Genomic DNA, 16076 nt, shown 5'->3' with positions numbered 1-16076 from the left:
TCATAGTAATCATTTACCAATGGCCACATATGTCTCCTTGTTGTGATTGTTTTCTCTTCTTTTAAGATCAAATTACCCCCTCCTTAAAGATCAAATTACCCCCTCCTTCGACAAACTCGTGCATTAGTGGGTCTCTTAACGAACCTTCCATGGCTTCAGTATTAATACTATTCCATTCATATACATTAAGTCATATACGGCTACTTAAAGCTGCATTATGCCTTGGGTTGTTACTTGGCATCTGTGTGACGAGTCCATGTATAATTTCACATAATTAGATGAATCTCAGTCTATGTAAGGAATGTACGTGGTTACAACCATCTTGCTGTCCAAAGTTAGATGCGGTATTCAGAGGTTACTTGAATATTGGAAGCTATGTTCGTCTTAGTTTAATGAAGTGTTTCGGAAGACTGTCAATGTTATGCCTATAGTTGTTTATTATTTTATGCCACGACTACAGACTATGTTTTCATGTTTGCATACCTTAGAACTTCGTCTTGTTTTGGTTTTCTTAACGTTTTTATCTTCTTCTTTGTTTTGGTTTCTTTTGTCCTCATTAACTTGAGGGGCGTGTTTCTTTTTCATTATTAATGGCAGGCGTAACAAAATAATACATGTTGCTTCACTAATGACATCAGATATGAAGTTTTTAATACATTAAACTGATTTATAATTCGAAATGCGATCAAGGTACATGCTTACATTTTAAATAAATTTAGTTGTCTCGGTATCAACTATGTAAAATCGGTTGCCTACAAAGTCTACGAGTTCTCGTACTTGTAATCAGATCAATTCAAAGTCTTATTATAACTAGACCGTAATCACTATATCGGGATTATGTAGGCACATCCTTAAGGAAACCTTGTCAAACACTTCTTAAGAATATGGAGGGATTCTTACTAGTAGTTGAACGAGCAGTAACCAAACCTTGTTCAAGATTAAATAAAAAATCTTGATGAAGTTGGAGAATCGCTACGTTATTTTGTTAATTTTCAGATAACACAATTGGAGTATTGTCCTTCAGTCATGTAAGATAATATGTAAGATATTGATTAGAAGCAACTTGCAAAATTCAATAACTACTTTTGAGTGTTAACAACATGCATATCATCCAAAGCCGTCCCTAAAGCACGCAACCATCTATGGATTTGTTAAAACAAAATATGGCAGCTAAAAGTAAGAGTTTGACTGATGTTTTGATATGTTTAAGCTGTACGAGTTGAAATTTGCACAAAAAATATGAAATTTGCCTACATTTGCTCACTTAGACAATATGTGTTTTATATTACGTGAATCATTGGCTGTTTACTGTTGGTGTACGTCTCGTTTATTGTAGCTGAAGCTTGGCTCAATCACACGTTTAGCAATTTGTGTTCATTTAACCAACCTAGACCTATGTTAATGATTAAAATCGATGTATATACGATGAATAACTCAATATCAACTTTAAGCAAGACAGATTAAGATATGCATTTAGATAAACCAATTATGATCCATCAAATAACATTCTCAAAAGAATAATTTAATTGAATGCACGCACCTTTCATCTTTCCTCAAAGTAAATTTCCACAGTGTGAAATGTTCAGATAGAACGAAATAGAAGACGAATTGTTGAAAATGTCCAAACTTCCCACATGCAGAATCTCCGTTGTCCTCGAAAGCAACGTTCCTGTCCTGTTTTGAGAACAAGTTGACTGAGGCTGACTTTTAAACAGTTTGTCTGCGCGAGAGGAACTAATCAAAACAACTACCGTTTGTTCGTTACCCTCTTACCTATAAAAAATTGCGGCTTCACAGCACGACTGTCAAGTAGAGAAATGAATATATCATACCAGCTGTTGGGGGATATTTACGAGGCGAACAGACTATCACGTGACCTATAAGTATCGTCCACACTATGATTTGGAGAGCTAGTATACCGCGCCAAGCTTATTCGTGACGTAGTGAAAGGATTGATCAATAACAAGACGCAGTGTTTCATTGTTAACTGTCCTAACGTCAACGCGACATCTCCTATCGACGACGTATTTCTTTTCTTTATGTAAAACTGAAGTTTCACCTTCGACGCAGGCGGAGCATTCGGAGAGGATGTTTAGGGATTGATGCTGTTGTTTGGTTTAGTTTTTTCTCTGTTTGCTTTTCGTTAACCGCGCTTATGATGACCAACGGGTTCTCGGAAATAGATTAATGTGCTACACAGTGGGAAATGGTTTGTTGCGATGCATTTGACTTAGATGAGTCAGTTGACTGACAAACCAAAAAGGAATGAAAGATGCAAGTTTGTTATATATGTTGAACAGTCTAACAACAAGTATGAACTGACTGTCTGTTTAATAGTGCGTAAGTGACTATCAGTACTGATAACAACGTTTGATTTTCCTTTTTACCGAGCTTCTATTTTGAAAGTTGTTTCTTAATCTTAGTACGATACAATGAATTTTATTCTCACCGATGGAAATACGAGAGTAAAAAATATTGCTTGCGCTGGATTTAAGTTTGATCGAGGTGCATCATGTGGTTGCCTATAGAGCCAAATCATTCTAAAGAACTGTAGCAGCTTTTGAGTTCGAGAAAAAGCTTACAACAAACTGAAGAGTAAATTGATCAAATTAATTTAAGCACCATATGACATCTTTTTTTATCACCAAATAAAAGTTAATAAACAAGTAACATTCCATGGGGCAGACACCTTTGACGGTAAATAGCGTCATAATAGGATTTGAGTATATAATGCTAGAAAAGGCGTTCTTAAAATCCATGAATTAATACGGGTATAACACTTAGAGACTACCTAGGAAAACTAATTCTATGATTTAAGGCTCAACATTATATTGTAAGAAACTTCTCAAACATTGCGAAACGTGGGTTAGCAGAAGGTCTCTATGGGTGCATGAAGTGTTCACCCTGATTGGTTTTATCAATCCTTTCCTACAAACCCCCCCCCCCCCCCCAATAAAACTTACTGCCCTGGCAAATACGGCTACAATAAAAGGAATGTCGGTCGTTTGTGGGGATATTTGCTTCCAAGCATGTGTTTTCCATACACGAATATATGTAACAAGAAGATGGCCTATACGATGTGTGATGTTCTATGAGCAGAAACAGAAGTTGTTGTGTTTGCCCATTCGATATGTAATTAGATAGAACAGATCAAGCTGTAATTAGCAACAGTTGTGTAAAGATTGTTATCATGACATTACGTGTCATGCAACCGTTTATGGTGACTCTGACGTCAGAAACGAAAATAGTGACAGGAAGGCGATTTTTTTTCTTACTCTTCAAACGTGCAATGGATAACAAGAAAGAAAGGTTAACATACCAAGAGCTCTACTTTCTTCGCCCGCCATTCGAGAAAGAAGAATGGCCAAATTTGAAGTTGTTGTTGTTGTATTACATCAGTCGATAACATCTCAGCAATTAGGTTACTTCAATGGTTTTTCATACTGTGTTTGATTTGCCACAGTCTTGTAGCATCCTATCCGACCGATACAGAAAAATATATCAGGAGCCGCAGCGGAGTCGAGGGTACCCCACCCCTTCCCCCACCCTAGTTTTATGAGAATTCTTCAAAGTATCGCTTTTCATAGATACAATGCGTTTATATAAATGTTTTAATTTTGATAAAATAAGAAAATGTTTTCCCCGTTGCAGAGTGTGTATAAAACAGGTATTTGGACAAATAAATTCCAAATATTGAACGTTCTAGTACAATACACAGGGGATCCAGTTTTCGGGACGTTTAGAGGTGTCATATTTATAAGACCCCCTTAAATGAATGTCATGTGTCTCACTGCTATTCAAAGTTTGCCATTCAACAAAAATTGAAAATGGATGTTTTAATTCCGTTCTGCTACTCGGGCACAGGATAATAATTCTTGGTTGGGTGCGGTCCTGTCCCCTTGGTTATAACGCATTCTTTTTCTCATGTTACAAAACATGTTCAGCTATGACGCTATGTTGCTTCATCCAGGAGGGAAAAACATGGTTAATATCCTTGTAACGCCTTTAAGTACAAATGGAACACCTTTAATTTTCCATCACGCCTGCACACATGCCCAAGACAGGATTGACGTAAAATCAAAGTTGATATGTGGGAGAAGATGAAGTTTGGTTTACATTTATATCTGCTTGATTTCCCTCGAGTGTGGATTGTGATCGACTTAATATATACAAACGAGGTAATTTCAAAACAATCATCTCGTCAGATTGCAATATGCCTCACCTAAAGGCATGCCCTAACACGTGTGTATGTTTTTACAATTATACTACTATATGAAAGAAATGTTCTGAAGCCAGTTGGACTTTACACAATTATGACCATTTAGATGGAGACATTAGATTGATTTCCTTGGTTAGAGATGTTAACCACCAGACATAAAGGGTCATTTTTTCTTACATTTTCAAGAAATGTAACAATTTCAAATATATATATATATATATATATATATATATATACATATATATACATATATATATATATATATATATATATATATATATATATATATATATATATATATATATATATATATATATATATCATTATCCGGTTCACTTGAGATATTGCCGGAGACAGACGTAATATGCTTGCACACTGATAAACCGATAAGGAAATGAAAATTTTCGCGTGAAAATTAATTTTGTCCCACCAAGGTATGTAAATGGTTAGTCTTGAAATCATTTTATGAAAATATGCGACGGGTATTATCTTTGCATGCCTCTATAAACAAATCCTTGCGTTTTATTACCAAATATGATTGACTATTATTCACCAGACACTGTAGTAGTAGTAATAGTAGTAGTAGTAGTAGTAGTGGTAGTGGTAGTAGTAGTAGCAGTAGTAGTAGTAGTAGTAGTAGTAGTAGTAGTAGAAGTAGTAGTAGTAGTAGTGGTAGTAGTGGTAGTAGTGGTGGTGGTGGTGGTGGTGGTGGTGGTGGTGGTGGTGGTAGTGGTAGTAGTAGTAGTAGTAGTAGTAGTAGTAGAAGTAGTAGTAGTAGTAGTGGTGGTAGTGGTGGTGGTGGTGGTGGTGGTGGTGGTGGTGGTGGTGGTGGTGGTGGTGGTGGTGGTGGTGGTGGTGGTGGTGGTGGTGGTAGTAGTGGTAGTAGTAGTAGTAGTAGTAGTAGTAGTAGTAGTAGTAGTAGTAGTAGTAGTAGTAGTAGTGGTAGTGGCAGTAGTAGTAGCAGTAGTAGTAGTAGTAGTAGTAGTAGTAGTAGTAGTAGAAGTAGTAGTGGTAGTAGTGGTAGTAGTGGTAGTAGTGGTGGTGGTGGTGGTGGTGGTGGTGGTGGTGGTGGTGGTGGTGGTGGTGGTGGTGGTGGTGGTAGTAGTGGTAGTAGTAGTAGTAGTAGTAGTAGTAGTAGTAGTAGTAGTAGTAGTAGTAGTAGTAGTAGTAGTAGTAGTAGTAGTAGTAGTAGTAGTAGTAGTAGTAGTAGTAGTAGTAGTAGTAGTAGTAGTAGTATCAACAGGAGTTTTGTTTGATACAGTTCGGATATGATTATGAAATAATGAACCGGCCATAACTGTTATATTTATTAGTTTACTTGCTACTCGTGGTCCCTATGGAAATAAGTAACGAACTTCAAAGAGAAAGTGAGAAGGTTCCTCTCCTATAGGGGCACCGTGACATCAAACACTGACGAAATGCAGCCTCTTCGTCAGATATTTGAGTCAAAGCTCTCCAAGATTAGCGCAGTTTTTCTTACCTTTGCAAAGTTCTGACCAAATCGTGTGACGTAATGTGAGGTGAGGTGATGAATTGTTTTCTGAAATTGAAATATTGAGGATTTAACTTAAGGCCTGGAGAATCATACCACAGGCTTAATATTCGGTATACTTGATTATTTCAAGTTCCTTTAAAACTATATTTTATATCAACAGTTGTTGTGGCAGTAAACCTATCATATTACGTTTCCCATGCTGTGATTCTTCCTTCAAGTTTAGTAAAGCTTTAAGAACAATTTATGGCACTTATTATAACAAGTATAGATGGAGTTAACCACGCTGTATATATATTCCTTATTTCATTTTGCGATGTTGTGAGACATGTCATACAAATGATACATGATTAAAACGGCTAAATATTCTGTATTTCTGCGATACCAGCCGTGAATTTACTCGTATTTAGCAATCACGGCGTGGGACATTGTCACACAAGATATTGTGAGGCTTTAAAGAACGTGTCATGCATAACATAAATAAGTTTAAAATAGGCTACACACACTCTACTGCGTACAATTATCTGATTTTCCTTAGCCTTTTAGGAATCAGTTGACATGTAACATGAAATATAGAAGACTGAAAAGTGTTGCATATTCTATATTTCTTGTTGTAATACTAAGCTTTACAAAGTCTATACAATTTCATCCGACCAGGATAAAAGAAGCATTCGTTTTGTTCCTGGTTTATTACATCATATATATAAACGTAAAGTGAAAGATAACGCATATTCTTGTTATTATTGCAGCACTGATTGTTTAGAGATATCGTGCTATTCGTTAATGCATGGTCTTTGGTGATATTTTGAGAAACTAACATGTTTAATGATTCCGGCATACTTTGTTCTTAGAAAGTCCTACTTGTAAAAACTTGAGTTCTAAGCTAAAAAATGCTAATGATGGAGTAATGATTATATCTGCCAAATGATAAAAGTCAAAGTCGGGTCATGTTTTGTGTCTTTCATTCGATGTTGATGAAACGATCGTAAATCACAGTGAATTATATCTATATGTTCATATTTGAAGTACGACCACAGATATCAGCGGATGTGATTGGTGTGCTTAATGCCTCGCGATATTTTACGAGTATAATGCAGAAAAAGTGGGAAGCATAAAATTGATAGAAAACAAAGCAATTTCTAAACTTTAGGTACAAATAAATAGTATATTTTTCTATTAGCAAAGCCGTCAAATACATGGTTGAAATTTACTATCTTGTACACATGATTTCTTAGGACATGTTCGTCAATAGATTAATGGCCAACCTATCAAGAATATTATGATACACGTGGTGCCGTCGATGTGATGGTGACAATGGTGTAAATTATGGAAACACCAAACGTCAAAATCATGACCTGTTCAAAAACAAGGTAATAAACATGACAGGAAGCTATTTATAGTCATCCCAAGAAGTCTTCAGGATTATTTTCTTTGAAAACTTCAGAATCAATACATCCTAATTTATCCCCGAAGCAGAGTTCTCACAAAAATTTGATATGTAATATAAACAAATGTCAGCATTCATTGCACATTGTACCTATTTGGTAATTGTTTATGGAAAAATATATTGCGCCTTTTTGTTATAATTGGTAAAAGGCTATTATTGTAAATATACAAAAAAAAACTGGGTATACTTTGTCAATTGGTGATATTCTGTTGTTACAATGGGTGTTGGCGCCATATATGGTCAAGAATATATACTTGTTAATAAATAATGACATAATTTATGGAAGCAACATATCCAATGTATAATAAAATGGTTTTACGTGATCTCTGTGGGTAATGAAAGCACTTTTATGAGTCATATCAGGGCATAATATGCATCTTAAAAGATAACAACAGTATTGGATGAATCAAGAAACTTACTTATAAAGATTATTCGTGTCAGAGCAATGCGAAGCTTTAAGAGGCAGGTATTCCTCACTGGATCAAGCATTTCTTGAATATAGTGTAATAAAAAATATGCTCCCTGTTATATATTTCAACATGATAATAAAATCTGGATAAAACAGAGAGTGGTACGTGTTTCAGCCTGAAAAGAATGTTGTGAAATTTATTTATTTATGATCATTTAATGGACTTAGCTAAAAATTTAAATGATAAACAGAAATGTGTATGATCCACTTGGTTTACATAGACACAAACAAAGCGTTCAAAATCCATCTACGTAATTCGACAAGATGTCTGCCAGTATTTATAATAGTTGCCTATCTCTATCCATGACGCTAAATGATAAATGGCAACACTCGAAAATGGTATTTATTTTTATTAAAACATGTCATAGTCACTGCCTTTCACTTCTTTTCTTCATTTTATTTTATTCTCGCCGTCATTTTAAAAATCATTTCATCCATTGTTAGTGCAACCTGTAAACGATATATACGAAAATATTTACCTAGATAGATATTCGGTTATCGTGTAAAGACTAATCTTAATTGAAAAATATATATATATATATGTATTCGGTCCCTTCAAATGATATGAGTAATAATTTGATTTAATTCATCAACTTATATTGAAGCTACTGCTGCCAAGATAAACGCGTTACTACAAGTATTATGTAGCTTTTACTGCTGTTACAGTTTGGTAAAAATATTTGAGTAGGTGCTGCAGTAAACTTGTCTGAATAATGAAAAGAAAACTATATACATATGGCGCTTCATATATTCTACTGAATATGCCTGTGTTCTATCGCTACATCAGTTCATTTACTTAGACACACATTGAAATCTGTACCGCGTTCGCCAATTTCTCCAATCAGTTAATTGGTAATTCTATCCCATTTTCCCAGTCTCTTTCATCGTTTTAAGTGTTGGCTCATATGACAGAAGTTATTAACCTTCCAGGGAAAGAAGCTCGAATATTATCACTGAGGAGAAACATAAAGTTACTGTATGTTATTCTTATGGTAAACTTCTTCTTTTTTAAGTTAATTTAAAAAATAACTGATTTTTTTTTTTAAAAGGAAAAAAATACATCATAATTTTTAGAAGGTATATACCTTTCTATAAATAAATTACGCACAAGCCCCAGGGCGATCAGTTCTTGTTTTAATCAAATATAAACTACATTAATGTTAATTTGCAAAGACATATATATGTTGCTATGACTTATACCTTCAAATATATACATTTATAAGAGAATGAAGCTTATTAAAACTTTCAAACTAAGTAACAGGGGTGAAATAGAAACCGGTGTTCCCTTGTAAACTTCGATTAGATTGTTGTTGAGTTGTTGTTGTTGGTTTTTATTTATTTTACTTCTTCTTTGTCTCCTTTTTGGTTCAAAACTGCCCGATTTAACTTTAAAGAAATAAGTGTCAATTAAAAATCTTATAGTATAAAAAAATATTGTTCAGTAGGTGAAAAACAGTTGTTTAGGTAAAGTCTACCTTTGAAGTGAATAACGTAAACAACATCAAATTTATTCACTAAAACCTAAAACAAAATGGCAATCGGTCGTGTATATTTGCTTTAGTTATACGTTATCTATACGATACATGTCTTAACACACAGCTGCTTGTCAAGAGTATATGAAATAATGGTTACTGTATAAATCACGTCTTAAAGTATGGGTCATATTCTTGTTTCGGTAAGTCAAAGGATCATTGTCTAATATAGGCAGCAATACTTAAGAAATTGAAGTATATGCTAAGTAAATAATGTGCAGTTAAATTGTTAATTGTCTTTCTGGAACCAACGTGTGAAACCTTACGAAAATCCGTTCATTCAGTTTTCTCAAACAAGTATCGGCAATTTAACCTTATAAAAGTTTGAGTATAACTTAAGATGGAATTCAACAAAAGAAATTAGGCCTTGTTATATATTATAGAGTTGGGTATATCACTAAAATTACTGTTTCATTACAATCTGAACAGCTGACCTACGTATAAATTAATTGTATGAGAAAAATAAATCACGATTGTCTGCTTTTTGCATAGTAATAAAAACACAGCATGTCGAAAAAGATTGGCACAAAATGATAAGCGATATGCGATAATGAGTTTATCGAATTAATCTCACTACGTTTATCAGTCAATATAGCTGCAACCCAAAAGAGGTATGATCGTAACTTCATTAGAGCCAAAATTATGTTAGTCATTTTCTTTGATTTATTTTCGAGCAGACTTATTCTTCATTATTTTTCAATTTATTAAATCAATCAATAAATGAGCAGACTGATTGAACCAAGATACATCAGTCTCCTAGGCCAGTTTACTGAGTCATTCCTTGAAGTGTTATATGTCTGTGCTTTATGCGACATCACGATTAACAGTAAACAACCACTTAACACGCTTAACGGGTCACTTCCTATCCCTACATATGTGCCTGCCAGGCTTTTGGGAAACCCAAACAAATTTGTTGTTTTCTTAAAGTTTTTAGTCATTTTTTTCGTTGCTGTTCATTTTGGCTTTACCTGTTGTATCTGATGCAGCTTGAAACTTGGTTTTACTTAACTGCCGAGTGCTTCTCCTTTTTAATTTTGTTTTTCTCTTTGCATTTTTGCTTATTCTTTACCCCCTTTTTTTATGGAGCTTCTCACATCGGTTAATCATGAGTTACTATTCTAAGATGTAACACGGCTATCATATAAAGCACATAGATGGTATGGTGGAAATATATGAGGAACAACAAAGACCGATTTTGTCACCTTCCCATAGCTAGTTTCAAGGGCAAGATGAATTAATTTTGCCAAATGTATATTTAGTTTTGTTTCCTAAATTGCTACGATCACACAGAGTCTCTCAAGTATAAAAGTTTTATTTAAAAAACTAAAACAAACTTTCCTTCGGCATAAAAGTTACTTTGTAAAATAAGTGACATGCGTGACATGTGTGACATATGGCACGGTGACATACCATTTAATTGCATTGTACACGTATATTTGTCATTAAAAAAGCTCTTTGGATACCACTAATGTCAACAACCTTTATAGTATATAGGCAGCCTAAACATTAATAATATTCCCGCTGAAATGTGTTCGTTCATTATATGAGATTACAGTCTAACTATTTATGTGCCTACAGATGTTTGCCTGTATATCTACATCCTTTGTACAAAACATTCGAATGTGTTTAACCTCTAAAAACACAAACATATAGTTCTGTACAGTCTAATAACAAGACAGTGTATTTTACAAAGGTAAACGCTTGTTCGATCAAGGGTCTCCATAGCCTGGATTTTCACTCCGGTAAAAATGTCTTCATATACATAACATTGTAGTCACTTTTGAGATTTTTCTCTCCCTCCTTCCCCCCCCTCCACCTCCCCTCCCCCTCTCCCTCCTTCCCTCTCTCCACCTCTCCCTCTCTCCGTCTCTCTCTTTCTCCTTGTGGACTAACATGTCATAAATTGACCGTATACTTTTCTTGTGAAACTATGAAAGTGGCATTTAACACTTACAATAAAAACGACTATATTTCAGAGAGGCAAGTTTGATGTCAGCATTAAGATATCGTCTGGCTAATTCGGTTTTTCTTCTTCTTTTTATGTGAACCAGCTTGTCAAACTCAGTTTTAAAAAATATGCTGGTACGTAAGTATTATTTCATTTCCCCCTTTCTCGCCTTATAGTATTTTAAGCAAACATCGGTTTGAAAGAAATATCCCGCAGTTTTTCTTTTAATTTATTACCTCTCTGACTTTAAAAGTTGCCTGCAAACCAACGATTGTTGCATTCAATTATATTTAATTCACAAATGGGATGCCAATCCGATCATGTTCTCAGACAATCTCTCGTGATTTGACGGTTGACTAATGTGCCCTTACGTTCTAGGTCTTTTTGGGGTATACTTATGGGAATGTTAACATTAACAGACTGTTTCGGACCGGATGAGTTAACCTTCCGACGCTAGTGACGTAAGTTACGGCTTGCCGCTACTAACTGAACCATTCTCTCCCACTGGCTGATAATATTGAAAAAGAAATAATTTCTTCATTGAAACAATTTATCTGTCATTTCTGTAAGCTTTTAAAGTCCTTATACAATGTCGGTATTGGTTGCGCAACGCAAATGAGGTGGATTTATTGTCAGGTAGTTTCGTTTTATACTCAATTAGTATTCACTGTAATGTAACATCGCCTAATCACACACAATTAACACACCAATTTCTTGTGTTATTTCTAATTGAACTGTTTAGGTTGGTTGGAAATTTAAGAGGATTGAGAATACTCAAGATTATTTGACTTACTTCCATAATTGACATGGTAAGTATATGTATGGTGACGTCATCAAGCTGGTATATAAGTGGTCGGTGCATGGTATGATGACAGTAACCTATTATATACATCTATGTATCTATATATATAAATAAATATATATATGTATATCTATCTATCTTTATATATATATATATATATATATATATATATATATATTTGTGTGCATGTATGTATGTGTGATGTATAGTATTTTCGTATACAATTGCGTCTGGTAACCTACCACAATTAGCATAGTGTACATCCGCTGGAATCGCTAACCTATCCTTTATTGGACCTAGTAACAAATTTAAAAGAGACTTATGTACCAACTTGAAGTATTTAAATATTTGGTCCATGTCTTTCAATGAATCTAGGACATTTCATTTGTTTAACTACAGAATCACACCACCGTCTAGAAGCTAACCTTAAGAACTACCCTTGAGGTATAATATTATTTTTATTTTTATTTTACAAATTGTTTGGTCAATTTTAACACCTGCAAGAAATTATCACGTAATTGCCCTAAAGTATAAAGTAGTCTTTATTGAGTTGAACTTCCACGGGAAACACGATATGAAAATAATAGACGTTTCAAAGGTTTGAAAAGCACCGTTTTATTTTCCCTCTTCCTTGCCCAGTTTGCGGCATTAGTAGACCACCTTTCAACGGCATTCAGCAATCTCTTAAAATATTTCTTTTGACACGCCACTTTGCACATAGCAATCCTCCTAATGTCTCCATGAGCGAGAAACTCAGGGGATTTCAAATACTTGGATTTCTGTTTCCTTTGAGCCATCCAAGTTCTCCTTTATAACGCCGGCTTTGCTCTTTTCACTGAATCTTCGAAGACCACTCCCGCTGGAAAGACGTAAGATTCGCGGGATACAATTACATGAAAAAAGCAGTGTTGACATCAATGTTGAAACACTTGACATAATGGGACGGATGAGAGCGGAAAACTCAGAAGGAATTGTCTTCCTTCGAGAGAAATATGTTCTAAAATGTAACTTTAATACAGTAAGAGATGGCAATTACTGATTGTAAACTATCGTACGGCTGGGAAAAGCAAATACTTGTGGCCTACTACGTATGGCCCCTTCGGTACGTTTAGTTTTACATGCGTCAAGTTGGTTCGTTACCAATAAACGACAAACAAGCAACTGAAAACAAACAAATATAATCAATCAGATAAACAAACAAACAACCATCGGGACGGCAACAGAGCGAAACAGCACACCTATAAACCAGCCGAATAGACGATCTGTCAAACAGCCAACAGATAACAAAACAGCAGCCCAAAACTCAAACAGCTAAATAACCAAATAAACAGAGAGAGAAAAATCAAAATAGTCAGGCTACCATACAGCCAATAAAGTTACCAAACAATGAAACAATTTAATAAATGCATGTGTTACCGTTCTTGTGTTATCTACATTACACGTTTTGGGGAAATTAAAACTAATACTACCAGTCACCGGTCTTCGCTTATCATAAATTATGTCATGCATCTTTAATTTAATTTGACTGTGGGACAAGTTGGTGATTAAAATGGCTATGCTGAATAAACAATACGTGTAAAGATGCTGTAGACCGGCTCAATTATCAAGTAACGAACGCAAATAAATTGTTCTATGGTTGTCATGTTAGTCAATAAAGAACAAACAAATAAAATATGAAAAGCCAAAGGCATGTGGGGTAGAAATATACAGGCCTATACCGCACAGAGACAGAACGGGATATCAGCAGATATAGGGATAGAAACTGGAAACATTGCAAATAATATAGCATATGGGTTCTTTTTGCTGTACGTAGTAGGATAACTTGTTGAAAGATTTGTGGTCCGAGCATAGTATCATGAGCACGTGTCCAAGAATGGACAAGAATGGACTTTGGTACAGAAGAGTAGCAATCGGTGGTCCATGCGCTTCATTGAACCAGGGCTCCCAATATCCGAGGGCGCTAAGAGGGTTGGATTTGACTCTTTTTTAGCCAATTGAACACACCTTTAATGTTGTTTGATTTGTTGATTTGTGTCGATTGCAGTTTGTATCAAGTTAAAGTGAACTCATGAACCAGCCTTGAAATATTTGTCACGCCATTGCCTCGGTATATGAGTTGCCTACCAGTGCGTGTGCTAATTTGCAATGATCCATAAACATTATTTCCAAAATGTCCGAGTACGAGAACAAATTAACGAGAATTAACTATGCTAGAACAAGAGTACGAGTGCAGACTATCTACAATAGTTAACTATGTTAGAACAAGAGTCCGAGTGAAGACCAAAGAGTTTACTATGCTAGAACACGAGTACCAGTGCAGACTATCTACAAGAGTTAACTATGCTAGAACACGAGTCCGAGTGCAGACTATCTACAATAGTTAACTATGCTAGAACTAGAGTCCGAGTGCAGACCAAGAGTTTACTATGTTAGAACAGGGGCGTATCCAGGATTTTCCAATAGGGGGGGGGGCGCCAGGCATGAATGATCGCCTGGGGGATGGGTCTAAGGGGAGGGGGTGTACAATTTTTGCTTTCAAAGAAGGGCTGAAATGCAAAATGGTGTCATATGCATGGGCGGCGATCCGTACTTCCGAGTGGGGGGGGGGGGATATGACCTTGTTGACTATCTAAGCGTAGCGCCACATGAGTTGGCGCGAAGCGTACAAGAAAATTTTGGGATTAACAAACCCTCTAGATGGCCGGAAACGGCACTTCCCGAGGTTTCCAAGCGGCATATACCCAACTTTAAAATAGGGATGTCATGTCCGAAATATCTCATAATCAGGATCCAAAATACTTTTTTTTTAATTTCGGGTGTTATTTTGGGAAAATTGCCCCTGTCAATCTTGTTTCAGGCGCAACGTTAGAATGTTCGAGAGCTCTGTTATATTATTCGATGAAGAAAATGGCCTCATGCAGGCTATTATAGGCCTATACACATGCAATACACAATTACACATAGTTACATTCCTAGGTACCGATTGCTAGGGCATCCAGGTGAAACGTGTATTAAGCATTACCCTGGTTACATGAGATTCTCAGCTGTTCGAGGGAACATGTACGTGTGTAGGCCTACTATAGGGCCTATATGAATACTATGAGGGTGCATATATGTACTATATCAATACCGTGGGCGCAATAATACATTTTGTTGTTATATGGCCAATGAAGCCTACAGTCAACTATTTTTGCTTTATAAAGACGCTTTATTTGAAAAGATCGCACTGCGTTTATGGTAGGCGAGAAATGAAGCTAAGAAAGAGCCGTACATTAACGAAGATGCATAAATGTAGGCATGAAAATATTCTTATCCCTGGCATTTGGTGGGGGGGGGTATGGTGCATTACATCCCCTCCACCCATTTTCATGGGGGGATATATCCCCCCTCCACCCAGGATCGCCGCCCATGGCCATATGTGATCCATTTTTCGACCTTAATAATAAGCAACATTTCCAGTAAATATGGACACAAAATGCACAATTTAGTATGGCTGGCATGTCATTTAGTGTTTATAGTGATAATACAAACACAATTACCATCTATGTTTCTAAAACTATTATGCCGCCGAACTTCGCCAGAACCTTTTTTTGGCAAACAAAAAATAAAGCATACGGGAGGGGGGGGGGGGTTGAGCGATCACCGACATCTCACATAAAGGTCGTCATCAATTTTTTTTTTTTTTTTTTTTTTTTTGCTAAACTTTTTTTTTTTTTGGTGACGGCCAATAGGGGGGGCGCGCGCCTGTTGCGCCCCCTGGATACGCCCCTGTTAGAACACGAGTACCAGTGCAGACTATCTACAAGAGTTAACTATGCTAGAACAAGAGTCCGAGTGCAGACTATCTGCAAGAGTTAACTGTGCTAGAACAAGAGTCCGAGCGCAGACTATCTGCAAGAGTTAACTATGTTAGAACAAGAGTCCGAGTGCAGACTATCTACAAGAGTTAACTATGCTAGAACAAGAGTCCGAGTGCAGACTATCTACAAGAGTTAACTATGCTAGAACAAGAGTCCGAGTGCAGACTATCTACAAGTCTTAAGTTAAGGTTTCCTTTTAAGATAATGATACAACAATGAGAGGTGATGCTGCCTCTGAACTTTTATTATATCTCTCCCAGTTGAAAAATCCATTTTCTGGTAAATACTTCGTTTGGATAAGATCCTC

The 16076-nt window shown here is 35.9% G+C and overlaps 2 protein-coding genes across 2 annotated transcripts in view; one reads left to right on the top strand and one right to left on the bottom strand.

The window, feature by feature from the left end:
• The window catches only part of LOC139978703 (neuropeptide CCHamide-1 receptor-like), a 42626-nt gene extending 40633 nt beyond the window's left edge, over positions 1–1993 (bottom strand). Inside the window, exon 1 of the mRNA XM_071989129.1 lies at positions 1541–1993. The gene's annotated coding sequence lies outside the window, so the exon portion shown is untranslated. The remainder of the gene's footprint in view (positions 1–1540) is intronic.
• Positions 1–16076, top strand: part of LOC139979016 (uncharacterized) — a 184308-nt gene that overhangs the window by 110374 nt on the left and 57858 nt on the right. The window lies entirely within an intron of this gene.

The sequence above is a fragment of the Apostichopus japonicus genome, chromosome 13 (assembly GCF_037975245.1).
Source record: "Apostichopus japonicus isolate 1M-3 chromosome 13, ASM3797524v1, whole genome shotgun sequence".
NCBI lineage: Eukaryota > Metazoa > Echinodermata > Holothuroidea > Aspidochirotida > Stichopodidae > Apostichopus > Apostichopus japonicus.
This window is presented reverse-complemented; position numbering and strand designations above follow the sequence as displayed.